This window comes from Lissotriton helveticus, chromosome 12 (assembly GCF_964261635.1).
Source record: "Lissotriton helveticus chromosome 12, aLisHel1.1, whole genome shotgun sequence".
Taxonomy (NCBI): domain Eukaryota; kingdom Metazoa; phylum Chordata; class Amphibia; order Caudata; family Salamandridae; genus Lissotriton; species Lissotriton helveticus.
This window is the reverse complement of record NC_136073.1, coordinates 699,435,410-699,450,729: the sequence shown is the minus strand read 5'-3', so window position 1 is coordinate 699,450,729 and position 15,320 is coordinate 699,435,410. Positions and strand designations below refer to the sequence as shown.

The following is a 15,320-nucleotide window of genomic DNA, read 5'->3' as shown; positions in this document are numbered from 1 at the left end:
CAACTTTATTAAAGTGTACTGGGTTCCAGCTAACCAGGTCCCCAGTACCAGTATTCCTTCCCAAACTGTACCACTGCTTCCACAAATGGAACCACTTTAGCTCACAGTAGTCCCTAGCAAAAGGTACCCTTGGTACCAAAGGGTCTTGTGACTAAAGAGGGTCCCTAAGGGCTGCAGTACGAATTCTGCCACCCTAAAGGATCACTCACCAAGCACATGCACACTGCCACTGCCGGCTGTGTTTGGGGCAGGGTAAAATGAAGTCAACATGGCACACATCCATGTGTGCAAGGTCTAAACTGCAGGAGGCATAGCAAAGTCAACCCTACAGAAGGCATTATGAATGAATGAATGAGCAAGTTGTATAGCGCAAACTAAGCCCAAGGGCGTCAAGGCGCTGTGTACGAACCGCCCACAGACAACTTCGGAAATCGTACTTAGACCCTGCTCTTGGGAAACAACCAGGTCTTAAGGGACTTGCGAAAACAGAATGTTCTTGTTGCCCAGAGTGTGATATGCCTAGAGATCGCACTGGGACATTTCCTACACAAAAGGTAAGTAATTCAGTTATTATACATGTACAGTTTAAGGTTTCATACAAACACCACACAAGATTTTTCACAGAAAAGCAGTCAATGCAGTCCTATGTGAGGAAGGATTATGTTACTTACCCTGTAAGCATCTGTTCTTGGCATGTAGGGCTGTAGATTCACATGCTTTGCATACTCCCGCCATCTAGTGTTGGGTACAGATGTTTGCACGTTATTTTTCTTTGAAGTCTTTTCCAGTCACGTGGTAATGCTGCAACTCCTTTCGGTGACAGTGCACATGGGCATCAACTCCATTGTCAGATTATTTTCCCACAAGAGGGTGAGAATGGAGTAAGTGTAGTATAGAGCTGTCCATGCGTATATAATGTGAATAATAAGAACTGCAACAACCATAGGTGTCCAGGGAGGAGGAAGGGCACATGTGAATCCACAGCTCTACATGCCATGAACAGATGCTTACAGGGTAAGAAACACAATCCGTTCAAGGCATGTGTGCTGTAGATACACATGCTTTCCACCGACTGTATAGCAGTACCCTCCAAAAGCGGAGGCTAATCAGTAAGTGTTGCAGTTGTTTGAAAGAGTGTTTATAGCACTGCCTGTCCTACATTAGCCTGTCGACATGCTAACATCCACACAATTATGTTTTGTAAATGTGTGTGGTGTAGACCATATAGCTGCCTTTCATATGTCACCGATGGGAATGTTGCTAAAAAAAGGCCATAGATGCTCCTACTTTGTGAATAGAATGTGCTCTAGGAGGAATAGTTAAATTGCTTTTGTCTTTAATATAGTAAGTTTGAATACATTGGACACCATCTCGAAATACCAAATTTTGAGATCGTTTTTCCTTTATGAAGTGGAGCAAAAGCAACAAAGTTGTGTTGTGAAAATCTTTTGTCCTATCAATGTAGTGTATAAATGCTCTCGACATCCAGTGACATATAAATGTCAGCAGCCCTACATGCCAAGAACAGATGCATACTGGTAAGTAGCATATTCCGTTCGAGGCATGTGGGCTGCTGAATTTATATCTATGCATAGAATAAATAGCAGTATCCTCCTTAGCGGCGGTTGCCCGTGCCAGCTGCAGCAGTCTGAAAAAGAGTTCTGAGAACAGCCTGACCTACAGCAGCTTGCTGTTTGGAGTGTACATCCACGCAGTAGTGTTTGGTGAATGTGTGTATGGTGGTCCATGTGGCTGCTTTACATATATCCTCTAGAGGAATGTTACCTAGGAAAGCCATGGATGCCCCTAACTTGCGTGTGGAATGCGCTTGTGGGGGAACTGTTAATGTGCGTTTTGCTTTTTGATAACAGATTTGTATGCACTTAACGATCCATCTGGCTATACCCGACTTTGAAATGGGGTTGCCTTAGTGTTGTGGAGAGAAGGCAACACACAGTTGCTTAGTCTTCCTGAAATCCTTTGTCCTGTCTATGTAATACAGGAGAGCTCTTTTGACATCTAGCGTGTGCAGTGCTCTGTCTGCTACCGAATATGGAAAGAAAACGGGCAGTTCTATGGTTTGGTTAATGTGGAACTGCGACACCACCTTAGGCATGAATTTCGGGTTGGTACGCAGCACCACACGATTAGCATGAATTTGTATGAAAGTCTCTTGAATAGTTAGGGCTTGAAGCTCACTAACTCTCCGTAGCGATGTTATTGCCACTAGAAAAGCCACTTTCCATGTTAGAAACTGTATCTCACAAGAATGAAGAGGTTCAAAGGGTGGTCCCATTAGTCTGGTGAGAACTATGTTGAGATTCCAGACAGGTGAAGGAGGATGTCTGGGAGGAATCACTCTTCTGAGTCCTTGCTTAAAAGCCTTAATGGCTGGCACTTTAAAAAGAGAAAGATGCTGTCTGTTTTGAAGATGAGCTGCCATTGCGGCCAAATGTACCCTAATGGAACTATATGCCAGATTGCATCTGTATAGGTGCAACAAATAACAATGTTTTGCGTGGATGCATCTAGCGGATTTATGTCATTAGTAGAACAGTAAATGACAAATCACTTCCATTTGGCCGCGTAGCATGCCCTGGTTGTAGGTCTTCTTGCCTCCTTGATGATGTCCATACAGTCAGGGGGCAGGTTGAGGTAGCCAAACTCAATGACCTCAGGAGCCATATCGCAAGGTTTAACTGTTGCGGATCTGGGTGCTGAATGTCTCCACGGTTCTGAGTGAGGAGATTGGGCTTGAGTTGCAGCCGTTGGTGAGGCACCACTGAAAGTTCTAGGAACGTGGTGTACCACGCTTGCCGTGCCCACGTCGGAGCAACTAGGATGAGCGTCATGGAGTGCTGCCGCAGTTTGCGCGCCACCAGCGGTATGAGCGGTGCTGGAGGAAAAGCGTACGCAAATCTGCCTGACCAGTTCATCCATATCGCATTGCCCTGAGACTGCGGGTGTGGGAACCTGGCGGCGAAGGTTTGGCATTTTGCGTTTTCCTTCGTGGCGAATAGGTCCATCTCTGGATGACCCCACTGCTGGAAATATGGTTGGAGCACTGAGGGGTGTATCTCCCACTCATGCATCTTGTGGCTGTGCCTGCTGAGCAAGTCCGCCATCTGGTTGTGTTTGCCTGGGAGATGTTCTGCCATGAGAACATGTTCCTTTGAATGGCCCACTTCCACATGCTCTGGGCTAGATGAGACAATTGTGGAGTGTGCGTGCCTCCCTGCTTCTGGATGTAATACATGGCAGCCATGTTGTCCGTCTGGATCAGCACGACTTTGTTGCACAGATGCAGCTTGAACGCCTTCATAGCCATGAAAATCGCCATGAGCTCCAACAGGTTGATGTGAATTTTTTGCTACTGCGCTGTCCATAGTCCCTGCACTGTGTAATGGAGGACATGCGCTCCCCAACCCTGGAGAGATGCGTCCGTTGTCAGCACTATCTGTGGTACAGGCTCTTGGAACTGTCGTCCCCTGCAAAGGTTTTTTTTGTGTTCCACCAATGCAGAGAGTTGTATGCACGACCGGTCACCAACACTAGGTCTTTTAGATGTCCTTGAGCCTTGGTCCACTGTCGTGCCAGGCACTCCTGAAGTGGACGCATGTGTAGCCGTGCGTGAGGGACTATAAAGATGCAGGAGGCCATCATACCTATCAGCTGCATGAATACCTGCGCTGGGACCAAGTGTTGTGAACTTCTGAATAAGCAATTGCATGCTGTTGACTCTGGCTGCGGTTGGGTGCGCTGTCGTTGTTAGAGTGTTGATTGTCGCACCCAGGTACTGTCGCACATGTGCGGGTTGAAGGTGTGATTTTGGGTAATTCAGCGAAAATACTAGACTGTGTAGGAGGTGAATTGTGCGGGACATGTGGCTGGCACATTGCTGGGCTGACTTTGCTTGAACAAGCCAGTCGTCCAGATAAGGATAGACATGGATGTGTTGTCTCCGAAGGTGCGCCGCCACTGTTGCTAAGCACTTGGTGAACACCCTGGGGGCAGTAGTGACCCCGAAAGGCAGGACCTTGAACTGGTAATGCTGGTGGTTTATGGTGAACCTGAGATATTTCCTGTGTCCTGGGAGAACGGGAATGTGGAAATATGCGTCTTTTAGGTCTAGGGTTGCTAGGAAGTCTCCCTGACTGAGCAATGGTAGAACTTGTTGTAAAGTCAGCATGTGAAAATGTTCTGACAAGATGTACTGGTTCAGGGGTCTGAGGTCTAGAATGGGCCTGAGAGACCCGTCCTTTTTTGGGATTAAGAAGTACAGAGAGTACACCCCTGTACCCTGTTATAAAGGCACGAGTTCTATGGATCCTTTTTGCAGCATGGAGATGACTTCTTGCTGCAATAAGTCCATGTGCTCAGCGGACATAGGACGGTGCCTTGGGGGTATGTTGGGTGGAGTGGAGGTTAGGTTTAGACAATAGCCGTGTTGTATAAGGTCTCTCACCCACCTGTCTGTGGTTATACCTTCCCAGACTGGCAGGAACTGCTGGAGTCTTCCCCCGACTGGTGTTATATGGTATGGGGCAGTGACAAGACGTCACGGTTTATTGGTGGCGGAGGATCTGGCATTATTATTTCCGCGTCCTCTGCTTGTGGTGCTGTTCCCACGATAGCCACCCCTATTGTTCTTGTTATAGGTGTTCTGCGAGCCCCCTCTGTTGTATTGGGCTTGCTGTGATGCTTGACCTCTGGAGGCTCCCCTGTTACCGGAGCGACGAAAGGAACTGCCCCTGAACTGTTGTGACTGCAGAGCCCCCATGGATTTTGCGGTCTGTCTTTTTTAATTTTCTCAAGGGTTGTGTCCACAACAGGGCCAGAGAGAAAATCAGGGTTAACGGGCTGGTTGAGTAAAGTAGTTTGTATCTCCGGCTTAAAACCAGAGATGCGTAGCCAGGCATGCCTTCTAAGCATCACACTTGTGTTTATGGCCCTAGCTGCAGTGTCTGCTGCATCTAGCGCACACTTGATGGACGCATTGGAAATTAATTTCCCCTCCTGTATTAGCATTTCTGCTCCCTCCTTATAAGCATCAGGCAGGTGTTGCAGTAGCTGCTCTAACGTGTCGTAGTGTGCCCTATCATATCTGGCTAATAGGGCTTGTGTGTTGGAGATCCTCCAAATATTTGCTGCTTGAGCCGCTACTCGCTTGCCAGATGCTTCAAAGATCTTGGATTCTTTGTCCGGAGGGGGAGCATCACCACTGATTTGAGAGTTTGCCCTTTTACGAGCATTAGCCACTGCGAGGGAGTCCAACCGGAGCTGGCCTTTGATGTACCTAGGGTCCACGGGAGCTGGCCTTTGATGTACGTAGGGTCCACAGGAGCAGGCCGGTACTTCTTTTCAATCCTTGGGTTTACAACCCGTGCCTTTGTGGTCTCCTTGAAGACGTCATAAGCGTGTTAAAGGACACCCTTCAGCATAGGCAATATTTTTACTGATCTTTCCGAAGTCAAGAAAGTAGCAAACAAAAAGTCCTCCTCTACTGGCTCAGCATGCATGTCCACATCATGGTTTGTGGCTGCCCTTTCAATTAAAGCGTTAAACGCAGCAGTATCTTCAGTAGGCGAGGTTTTGATGGTATAGGACTGAGCGTCAGGCGTGGTCTGTGGCTCACCAGGGTCAACAGGGTCAGTCCAGGTTTGCTGTTCATCCTGATCTGTGTCAGCAGGATAATTGAACTCATCTTCATTGTATCCCTCCCCTATATCCTCATAGGTGCGTGTGGGTGAATAGGAATAGTCTTGTTCATAGGACTCCACAGTCTCAGAAAGAACAGCTGAGGTAGCAGAGACTTTTTCTTTTCAGAGGGATCTTGTATGACTCCAAAGGACGTTCTGGAGCTATTTTACGTTTGTAAATGGTGAGTCTACCAGTATCCGAGTCGATGAACAGTTTTGACTGATTGTCATAGGAGGGTGGTTGGAACATTACATCCTCCTCAGCGGACGGAGTCCTTGAAACTACCGACACTTTCTTGGTAGTGTCGGTGCCCTTTGTTAGCTCGAAGGTTTTTGGTCTGGGGCAGTCCATATTTAATAGGTTGTGGAAGCAGTGGAGATGAACCGACCTGTTTTGAGAGTGTTGCTGTCTTCGATCCGATCAACTTTGAAGGATCACTATGCTGCTTGCGGCCGCGCGCCGCTTCAGGCTGTCGGTGCGCAACAGAGACGCCTTTTTGCTTCGACACGACGTGCTCTTTCGTGTTGGGTGCACTTTTCGACTCGAAGGCTTTGCTAGATATTGGCGCCGAGGCTAAAAGTTTCGGATCGACAATCGTCCTAGCCTTGAGTCCTTTGCCAGTGTCGTCAGCTTTGGGCGCGGACGTCGACAGCGTGACGTTCTTGACGGCAGACACAGGCTTCGGCGTCCCGTGTTTTGGGTCGACGCCCCCTTGTGACCCCGAAGGGTTAATGACACTTAGATTGGTTTGGAGCCGACAAATCCGAAGCGGTCGATCCGAGGACTGGCTTCAGCAGTTTCGGTTTCGATACAGTTGCTGTCTGTTTCGGTTTTGCCACTGAAAGTGACTGCCTGATCGACGGCTCTGTAGAAGTATTCTTAGCCGGGCCTGGACGCGGGGCTATAGAATGCGGGTAAAGATCTTGGCTAAAATGTAAATGTAAATGTCATGGTACTTATAGAGCGCACTGTCACCAGACGGTCACCTTGCGGTGTCGCCTATTTGGCTTCCTGGCGCTGATACTCATACCGCTGTGAAACACCTCCTGGCTTTCCCTGTGAAGTGTCAACTCCTGGGCACCCCCAGGGTGAAGCCAGGCATCCTTAGCGCTGTTGGGGCCGGTGTGGAGGCTAAGCAAGCTATTGCCAGAGTTGCAGCTTGGGGCCCGTGATTAGAATAGGCACCGAGGCAAGAATTAACAGGTCAGAGGAAATTGAGACCGAGACCCCGCCGAGGCAGAATCGAACCCTGGTCCCTGGCCAGAACTCTGCATCAGGGTCTGCCGCTCTAACCATTGAGCCACACTCCTCCACAGGCTAAGGCCTTCCGGCGATGCCTCGACCTGAGCCTCAGAGAGCATAGTGTCAGTATCGGGCCCCGCGATTGCGGATGGGCCTTGCTCATCGCTTGAGTCGTCATCGACGGCTCCGATTGCTTCTGCGTCGTCTCCTACCGCGACGATGTCTTCTTCATGGACGTAGTCTTGTTCTTCATCCACACCATATTGTGATTCGTGCTCCGATGCAGGGTCCGACTGCTGGTCTGGATCCTCTTGATCGGCGCTCCGATAACGTCTGCCTCGAAGATATCTTCTGGTTCTGGCGCGGTTTGCTGGGCAGACTGCTTCGCGGCGTGTCGAAGCCGAAGTGTTTTTTTCGACCGGAACTTGGAACAGGCCATGCAGCTGGCCTCGTCGTGGTCCGGGGATAGGCACTTATTGCACACCGGGTGCACATCGATGTGAGGGTATTTGGAGTTGCAGACGGGGCATCTCTTGAACGGGCTCCGTTCCATCATCAACGCTCGTCAGGGCCTTTCTGTCGAAAGGCAATACGGCCTTAGACGTCCTGTTCAAAGAACTGGATGAACTATCGGGCACCGAACGAGAGACAATACAGACGCCCCGAAGGCCTTTTGGCCTCGCGAAAAGTATTTTGAGTATATTCCGAACTTGAGTCGAGAAGGTACATCCGAACCCAATGGCGGAAAAAAACAATCTGAAGATGGAGAGGATGCCCATGCGCACTGTAGTCCAAGGGAGGAGCCACCTATCTCGTGATACTTCGAAGACTCTTCCAGGACAACAATGTGCAATCATCCGGACCCAACACTAGGCGGCGATCTATGCATAGATATAAATTTAGCAGCCCACATGCCTCGAACAGATACATTTTGCCTATTTTGAAGATATGCAGCCACTGCTGCAAGGTATAGTCTAAAATGTGTACGGTAAGCATGCACATTGTAGAAGCCAAAGATAAACATTTTGTAATGATGCATCTAGCAGATCAATTGAATTAATAGTACAATATATGACAAATTATTTCCACTTTGCTGCTTAACATGCTCTAGTGGGAGGTCTTCTTGCTTCTTTAAGAATTGTCATACAATATGGTGGTAAGTTTAGATAGTCAAACTATGACTACAGGAGCCAAATAGCAAGATTGAGGTCTTTGGGATTTGGATGTCTGATTCCTCAACGGTTCTGAGTGAGAAAATTTGACTTTATGTAAAGCTTGTGAGTTGGTACTGACAATTACAATAGTGTTGCGAACCACGGCTGACAAGCCCATGTGGGAGCTACGAGAATTAGTGCGATAGAGGTCTGCCTGAGTTTCTGAACCAGAAATGGAAGGAGACGGAGAGGCGGAAAAACGTACGAAAATATCCCTGACCAGTTCATGCATAGGGGATTGACTTTGGATAGAGAGTGGTAGCCTGGAGGCGAAGTCTTGGCATTTTGAGTTCTGTGTCGTTGAAGCGAGGTCTATTTGTCGAAATCCCCCATTTCTGAAAGTAGGGAAGGAGAACTTGTGAGTTAAGTTTCCTTTCATGTATATGTTGTGTATTACTGCTGAGGAGATATGCAATGATGTTCACTGTACCTGGAAGGTGATCTGCTAGTAGAAGGATTTTGTGAAAAATTGCCTAACGTCAAATGGTATGACAGCGGCGAGACAGTTGTGCACTCAACCCACTCTCCCTCCCTCCCCCCTGTTTTTCTATATGGCAAAATGTTGTCATTGTCAATCAGGATTAAAACAACTTTGTTTACCAGGTGAGGAAAAAATGCTTTCAACACAATTTGAACTAATTGCAACTCTAGGTAGTTGATGCGATAGTTGCGTTTGGAGTTCCAAAGACCCTGAAAAAGTGCCACCCCACCCTGTGAGAGGAGTCTGCTGTGAGCACATCTTGTGAAACAGGGTTGATGAACGGCTGCATTTTTTACAAATTTTGTGTGTACCACCATTGCAGAGAGCGAGGAGTGTGGCTGTCTAACACTCGATCCGTCAGCTGACCCTTTGATTAATTCTACTGACGTGCTAAGCATTCTTGAGCAGGGCGCAGGTTTAGTCGTGCATGAGGCACTATCGCAATGCATGGTGCCATCAGCCCTAGTAACTGCATGTGCCTTCTGGCTGAGATACTGGTAGAATTGAAACTGTTGTTACAGCGAGTAGGAAGCGGGCTCTGTATATACCATACCAAAATGAGGAATAGATTGCACAGAGTCCAGCGGAAGCCCAAAGGTAGGCAGAGGTAAAAGTAGATAGCTCTTTATTTGTGGTAGTGTGGGCGAGTGTAAGGGTTTGTCAGAGGGTAGTGTTAAGCATTTGTTGTACACACAATCAGCAAATGATGTCACACACACAAAGACTGAACTCAGACAAATTTTGACTGTATAAAAATATTATTACGTTTTTATTTCTAGAACCAAGCCAAGCCTGGCACAGGCAAGTGAAAAAAAAGCTTTGCAATATTTTATGTAGTATTAACAAGTGAATGAAAGTTCAAATCCAGTTGTTTGAAATACAGTTAAGTCAAGGTATTAAAATTACAGTACAGATTACTTTTTAGGTTGCTTTTTCTACTGTTTGATATGCATAGATCTCACACGTACATTTCCTAGAGAAAAAGTAAAATCAGTTTTGCACAATTGTAATTTTTCAGATTTCCATACAAATCAACTCCACACTTGAAAGATTTTTGAGAGACAAAAGTCTATAGAATCCTATAGAAAGAAATGAAATTAACAGTTACCTGGTAAGTACTCAGTCTTTCGGGTTGAGCTTCTGAGGTTAGAACAAGGGTTCCCCCAGGGTAAGGATGAACTCTTGTTACACCCTCCTCAGCACTAGGGCAGCCGGGTGCAAAGTGCTGAGGCCCAATGTTATCCAAAGGGAGATAGGGGGCATCCGGTTGGTGGCTGCTTACGAGCAGGCCACTGGGCTGTGGTAAATGTTTAGAGTTCTGAGGTCTAGGATAGGTCTTAGAGATCCGTCCTTCTTTGGCATTAAAAAATATAGGGAGAATAATCCTTTGTTTTGCTGATGCATTGGGACTATTTCTATTGCATTTTTGTGCAGGAGGGACCGAAGTAGCTTCTTTTGTTTTTTTGGCAATGTCTAACAGGAGAAGCAGGAGTCTTTTTCGGCTCCAATGGTTTTTTCGGCTCAGATTTTCTCGGTTCCGGTGCATTTTTCAGATTCGATGTTTTTTTCGGTTCCGGTGGTCTTTTTGAATCCGAAGCATGTTTGCTTGGTTCCGACATGGGTTTCGGTGCCGAGGGAGTAGCAGTATGTTCCAGCACCGATTGTTTCTATGCCGGCGTGGTAGGTGATGTTGTCTGTTGAGGGGAGGCCGACTCTAGTCGCCGGAAGGCTTAGGTAGCTTCTTAGCCGGGCCCAAAGGTGGGGCAGTAGAAGCAATGTCTGTGTGCACCCGAGGGCGAGGGTGTGACCGGAGCCTTTTTTGACTGTGTCGAGGAAGGGTCGGGGTCGAAGGTCTTACTTACCACCCGCTGTGCTGGAGTGATGTCCTCTACTTCGGAATCTTCTGCCTCGGAGTTGCTGTCAACGCCATGTTGTTCTGGGACGTCGACGCCCTCTGCGAAGTTGTCGTCTGGAATCGGAGCTGAAGATCGAGCCATTGTTCTCCTAGCTCTTCGGTCCCGGATCGTCTTCTTGGAGCGGAAGGAGGCACAATCGGAACAGTCTCTGGCCTCGTGCTCCGGGGAGAGGCAAAGGTTACACACCTCATGAAGGTCAGTGTGGGGAAACTTCGACCCACATGGAGGACACTTTTTAAATGGCGTCCTTCCCATGTGCTGGAGTCGAGGCCTAATTAGGCCCGAAGGCCGTCGTCGACTACCGGAATCGAAATCTTCGATGTTGAAGAGTAGCGTCGACTGGAAACTCGTTCAAAACTAAGTTCTGGAAGCTGATGAGGATTGCGTGTCTAAGGAAATCTGTTCCAACATGGAGCGCTGGAAACCCATCCGAGCCCCGTGGCGGAAAAAAACAATCTGGGGATTGAGCAAATGGGAATGCGCAGTATAATCCAAAGGAGGAGTCACCTGTCCTGTGACTTCCAAAGACTTTTCTACAACAAAACCAAACTGCAAACAGCCTGGCCCAACACTAGGTGGCCATCTATGTACAGTGTGTAATCTGCAGCTCATATGCCTCAAACACTCTTTTCGGTTTCCCCTTTTGTGTAAGCGACAATTGCTGCAAAGTGTACTTTTGGTGATGTAAAGCATAATTTGCTTTGTAGTAAATGTGTGAGGTATTTCAGCCCTGTTCTTTCTCTTGTGATCCTGGTTGAGAGATGTTTTTTAAGTCCCCATTGTGTGTGTCTTTTCCATTTTGCTGTATAACATTTTCTTGTTGTCGGTTTTCTAGCTTCTCTTAGAACAGCCATTGTTTAAGATTTGCTAAGTCTTCAGGAGCCATATTGCTAGGCCTAAGCTCTCTGGTTCTGGGTGAAGTACCTTCCAGTCTTGCATTGTTAGCAAATCTTTTCGTCTTTGGTTTTCTGCATTGTCCCTTGCGAAATTCCCATTAGTTCTGAGAACCAGGTCTGTCTGACATATTGTGTTGCTATGAGAATCACTGTCATTTTGCTGTTTCTGCATTTGCTGTTTACCTTGTTCAGTAATGGTATAGGGTGGGGGGTGGGGAGGGAGGTTAAAGCGGACACAAACATCCCTGACCAGTCTATCCATAGCGCATTCCCAAGGGACTAGTTGCAGGGTCACCTGGATGAGAAGTTTTGGCATTTTGGGGTGTTGCAAATAGGTCTTTCTGCAGAGTTCTCCATTTTTTAAAAAAAAGTTCTGCACTTCTGTTTGGTTCAGTTCCCACTTGTGGGATGCTGCTGTTTGTCTGCTCAGTCTGTCTGCTTCTAGATGGTCCTTCCCTGGCAGGTGTATTGCAAACATATCTATTCCTTTTGGGATTGCCCATCTCCACATCTGCTATGCTAGATTTGAGAGTGCTACAGAGTGAGTCCCTCCTTTTTTGTTTATATAAAGGAAAATGCTATTTACCAGTATGCATCTGTTCTTGCCATGTAGAGCTGCAGAGTTGCACACTGTGCATAGATCGCCACCTAGTGTTTGGCCCGGATGTTTGCAGTTTGTTGTTGTCCTGAAAAGTTCTTTGGAAGTCACGAGATAGGTGACTCCTCCTTTGGACCACATTGCGCATGGGCATCGGCTCCTTCCCCAGATTGTTTTTCGGCAAAGGGAAATAGAGCTTTGCAAGTAAAGGAAGGATGCCCATATAATTTGTATCTAATTAAGATAATACTGGAACAGACAAGGGTAGCCGGGGAGGCGGGTGGGCGTGTGCAACTCTGCAGCTCTACATGTCAAGAACAGATGCATACTGGTAAGTAGCATTTTCCGTTCGAGGCATATGAGCTGCAGAATGACCACTGTGCATAGATTGTATAGCAGTACCCACTCTTAGCGGCGACCACCCCTATCTGTTTCAGTAGTTTGGAATAATGCTTTGAGAACAGCCTTGGCCACATTAGCTTGTTGTTTGGTTTGCACATATACACAATAGTGATTTGTAAATGTGTGCAGTGTAGACCATGTAGCTGCTTTGCAGATGTCATCTAGGGGAATGTTCCCTAAAAATGCCATTGAAGCCCCTATTTTTCTTGTAGAGTGGGCTTTAGGAGGAACAGATAAGGAAAATGCTACTTACCAGTATGCATCCGTTCTTGGCATGTAGAGCTGCAGAGTTGCACACTGTGCATAGATCGCCACCTAGTGTTGGGCCCGGATGTTTGCAGTTTGTTGTTGTCCTGAAAAGTTCTTTGGAAGTCACGAGATAGGTGACTCATCCTTAGGACCACATTGCGCATGGGCATCGGCTCCATCCCCAGATTGTTTTTCGCCATTAGGGAAATGATGGAGCTTTGCAAGAAAAAGAAGGATGCCCATGTAATTTGTATCTAATTAGGATAATACTGGAACACACATGGGGAGGTGGGGAGGCGGGTGGGCGTGTGCAACTCTGCAGCTCTACATGCCAAGAACAGATGCATACTGGTAAGTAGCATTTTTCGTTCGAGGCATATGAGCTGCAGATTGCACACTGTGCATAGAATGTATAGCAGTACCCACTCTTAGCGGCGACAACCCCTATCTGTTGCAGTAGTTTGGAATAATGCTTTGAGAACAGCCTTGGCCACATTAGCTTCTTGTTTGGTTTGCACATATACGCAATAGTGTTTTGTGAATGTGTGCAGTGTAGACCATGTAGCTGCTTTGCAGATGTCATCTAGGGGAATGTTCCCTAAAAAAGCCATTGAAGCTCCTATTTTTCTTGTAGAGTGGGCTTTAGGAGGAACAGATAACGTACGTTTAGCTGTGTGGTAACAAATCTGTATGCATTTGAAAATCCATTTAGCTATCCAAGATTTTGAAATGGGATTACCTTTGTGTGGTGGTGAGAAAGACACAAAAAGTTGTTTTGTCTTACGAAAAGGTTGAGTTCTTTCTATGTAGTATAGCAATGCTCTTTTGACATCTAATGTGTGAAGAACTCTTTCTGCAACTGACTGTGGTTGCGAGAAGAAAACGGGCAGTTCCACAGATTGATTGAGATGGAATGGAGAAATGACTTTGGGCAGGAATTTTGGATTAGTACGTATAACTACCTTATTTTGATGCATTTGCAAGAGGGGCTTTTGGATGGTTAGTACTTGTAGTTCACTAACTCTCCGCAGAGAAGTAATATCTACTAGGAAAGCATCTTTCCATGTTAAAAATTGTAATTCACATCTGTGTAAAGGTTCAAAGGGAGGTCCCATTAACCGTGCGAGAACAACATCTAAATTCCACACAGGTGAAGGTGGTACTCTTGGGGGAATTATTCTTTTAAGGCCTTCCATAAAGGCTTTAATGGCAGGCACTCTGAATAGGGATAGATGTCTGTTATGCAGGTATGCTGCTATTGCAGCAAGATGTAGTCTAATAGAGGTATAGGCTAAGTTACATCTTTGGAGATGCAGTAAGTATCCTATGATGTGTTGAATAGACATCTAGAGGATCAATATTGTTGTTGTGAAAATATATTACAAATAGTTTCCACATGGCTGCATAACATGCCCTAGTGGTTGGACGTCTAGCTTCTTTTATGACATTCATGCAGTCTGGAGGAAGGTTCAGATATTCGAATTCTAGGTTTTCCGGAGCCAGATGTCTAGGTTGAGCTGAGCTGGGTCCGGGTGCCTGATCTCTCCACGGTTCTGTGTTAAGAGGTGTGGAGACAGGTGACATTTTTGGTGCAGTACTACAGACAGTTGTAGCAGTGTGGTGTACCACGGCTGTCTGGCCCACGTTGGAGCAACTAGGATGAGGGTGAGAGAATGCTGCTGTAGTTTGTGTACTACTAGTGGCATGAGTGGTAGAGGTGGAAAAGCGTACGCAAATCTGTTTGACCAGTTCATCCATATCGCATTGCCTTTGGACAGTGGGTGTGGATATCTGGCAGAGAAGCTTGGGCATTCGGCGTTTTCGTGGGTGGCAAATAGGTCTATGTGAGTTTGTCCCCACATCTGAAAGAATGGCTGAAGAACTTGTATGGAATATGCTACTTACCAGTATGCATCGGTTCTTGGCATGTAGGGCTGCTGACATTTATATCTATGCATAGATCGCCGCCTAGTGTTGGGTCCGGATGATTGCACATTGTTGTCCTGGAAGAGTCTTCGAAGTATCACGAGATAGGTGGCTCCTCCCCTGGACTACAGTGCGCATGGGCATTCTCTCCATGCTCAGATTGTTTTTCGCCATTGTGGCAGAGATGGAGTATGATACAGTAAGTGATGACCATGCTTGAGAATAATTCTGAGTGCTACAGCTGCGACAGGCACCGGGGAGGAGGGTGGGCGATATAAATGTCAGCAGCCCTACATGCCAAGAACAGATGCATACTGGTAAGTGGCATATTCCGTTCGAGGCATGTGGCTGCTGAATTTATATCTATGCATAGAATAAATAGTAGTACCCTCCCTAGCGGTGGTTGCCCGTGCCAGCTGCAGCAGTCTGAAAAAGAGTTCTGAGAACAGCTTGACCTACAGCAGCTTGCTGTTTTGAGTGTACATCCACGCAGTAGTTTGTGGTGAATGTGTGTATGGTGGTCCATGTGGCTGCTCTACACATATCCTCTAGAGGAATGTTACCTAGGAAAGCCATGGATGCCCCTAACTTGCGTGTGGAATGCGCTCTTGGGGAAACTGTTAATGTGCATTTAGCCTTTTGCTAACAGATCTTTATGCACTTAACAATCCATCTGGCTATACCCGATTTTGAAAT

The 15,320-nt window shown here is 46.8% G+C and overlaps 1 protein-coding gene across 7 annotated transcripts in view; it reads right to left on the bottom strand.

Moving 5' to 3' along the window:
* CNOT1 (CCR4-NOT transcription complex subunit 1) overlaps positions 1-15,320 on the bottom strand; it is a 1,826,813-nt gene that overhangs the window by 950,979 nt on the left and 860,514 nt on the right. The gene's annotated exons all lie outside the window — the stretch shown is intronic.